Genomic DNA, 2,564 nt, shown 5'->3' with positions numbered 1-2,564 from the left:
AAGGGGTGAAGATAAAATATATCAGAGGAGAAATGGGGGAGATTTCTTCTCTATGACTGGGATCCCTCCTGATGCCAGACACGCAGCTGAGATTTTTTTTAAAAATCAAAATTTTATAAGAAACAGGAAATTCTGAACAGAAACAGTCTTGACTGATTCTAATTATTATTGGTGAGAATCATCATTAGGCTTCTCATTTGTATCTGCTTCTCACAGATCAGTAGCTTTAACAGTTTTATCATCACGCCTCGGCTGGTCTGAAACGGTCGTGTGAAAGAGGGAAGAAATATTTCTATTAAACCTACATATATGTACCATATACAAGTATATATATGCTATATATATGGTGTATATATATATATGGTATGTATATATATGTGGTGTGTGTGTATATATATATATATATATATATATGGTGTGTGTGTGTATATGGTGTGTATATATATGGTATATATACCATATATATACCATATACACACACACACACACACATATATATATATATATATATATATATATATATATATATATATATATATATATATATATACAGTATGTTAATACCAGTTTATGACTCAATCTCTACCTACGACATACATGATAAGAGAAGAGAAGGATGTAGGAACTGTTCCTGTCCGTACATCCTGGCTTGTTGGTCCACTTCCTGGACCATTTGAGCTTCCCGGGTACAGCGAGCGTCGCTGTGTGTCAGGAAGAGCCTCGGGCCCCTCGTGCAAAATTTATCCTCCATGAGAGGACAGAAGGAAAGATACACGGAAAGTTAAAAGGAAAAAACCAGGACGGAGGCCGGGGCGCCGCCAGAACTTTTCTCAAAGAGGAGGTCTGGCCGGAAACTGAAACGGACGCTCCCAGTAGAAATCAACTCCGCTCCGGGAACCAGGTTTTGTTTTAAGTCCAGAAGACAGCAGAGCTCCTCCAGCAGTAACGCTTGAATGCTTCATGTGGAGCCCAAACTGTAGCCTCATTCCCTCAGAGATAACGCTGCTGCTGCCACCAGCCATCATTTTAACATCATTTATAGCCCAGATGAACAGTAGAACCAGGATGGAGAAAAGGCTGACTCAGCAGACACCAGACTCTGTGTTTGTAAGACCAGTGGACAGGTCTTGGGGTCGTGACCCTTTATCTGAGGAATCCTACGTCGTCTCTTCAGTCTCGACTGGTTTTTCTAAAGGATCTCTTTAGGAGGAGAAAAAACTGAAACAACATTTATGTAACTCAAGGTCCCTCAATCCTCCACTAAACTCTACAGTAATAACACATCCACACAGACACACTTGTAATTGTAAAGGTTGCCTTTCAAAGAAGAATTTCCCATCATGCATTTCAAACAGTAACAATTTCACAGCTTGCCTCATTTGGAGACCTGATCCGCATTTAATAAAACATTTAAATGTCCTTTTATTTTGGTTGTAAAAAAGTTGTAAAAAAATATATTGAGTTGAAATTGGAAAGATGGCTAAAATAAAACATTGCTCATAATTGTGTAGAATTGCAATCTTGATGACATTTAATGAATGTATTTTAATTTAGAACTACATTATTACCAAATATAAAAATAACTGCTGCCAGCTGTATTTTTTCACAACCTGGCAACCCACAACTTTTTGTGTTTAATGTGTTATAAGTGATTAATAAATTATTTGTTTCACTGTATTTCAACTGATATATTAACCATTAATTAAGATTGATTACATTTATGAATGCTTACTTTTTTTTCATTATTTTGGGAGCATTTCTGCCTTTTAATGATTAGATCAGCCCAGATGAGTACGGAGTGAAGTGCTGTGGATGGGGCTCAAACCCATGACCCCGGTGCAGAAGAGCCCACTCCTCCAGCCCTTTAGTAAACATGGTTCATGTGCTGCAAGCACCTTCTTCAAATACCACCACAGATTTTGTGTGAGTTTCTAATCCAGCAACTCTAACGACCTCTAGATTAATCCAGGACTTCTCCTGGAACCAAGTGTTGGTGGACTTTGAGGTCTCTTTGGGGTCATTTGGTAATCCAGCGACACCTGAAGCTCATCGTCCTCACAGATGTTCTCCTAAGGTTTCCTGATCCTTGAATGATTCTGCCGTCCCGCTGAACGCTGCAGGTTTCCAGTGGAGCAGGAAGTAAAGAAGCACTAGAGCATCACTGAGCTCCCATAATGCTTCATTGCAGGTAGGGTGTTCTTTGTAGCGCCCATTGTCCCCAACAGTTACTGTTTGATTTGATTCTTGTCTCGTCTTAATATCTTAGAGTTCAAACATGGAGCTCAAACCTTTAACACAAAAAGACTCTGAGGCTCTAACATTTAAGTGTTTCAATGTTTTACCTTCTGATTTAATAAACGTGTCTCTAATGAAGGCTGATATCCAGAGGGTGAATTATTCTTGAGACTGCAGTCATCAGTAACCGTAGCATTTTGTGTTGTATTCAGGGAAAACACCCGGACTGTTATTTTGATCTATTTATTTTGATCTCCTAAATTCGATATTACAATCAATTGATAAATAATTGATTAAACCTAATGCAATGGTGACTGAATCATTTTGTT

Source organism: Antennarius striatus, chromosome 17 (assembly GCF_040054535.1).
Source record: "Antennarius striatus isolate MH-2024 chromosome 17, ASM4005453v1, whole genome shotgun sequence".
Lineage (NCBI taxonomy): Eukaryota > Metazoa > Chordata > Actinopteri > Lophiiformes > Antennariidae > Antennarius > Antennarius striatus.
Note: the sequence above shows the minus strand (reverse complement) of the source record.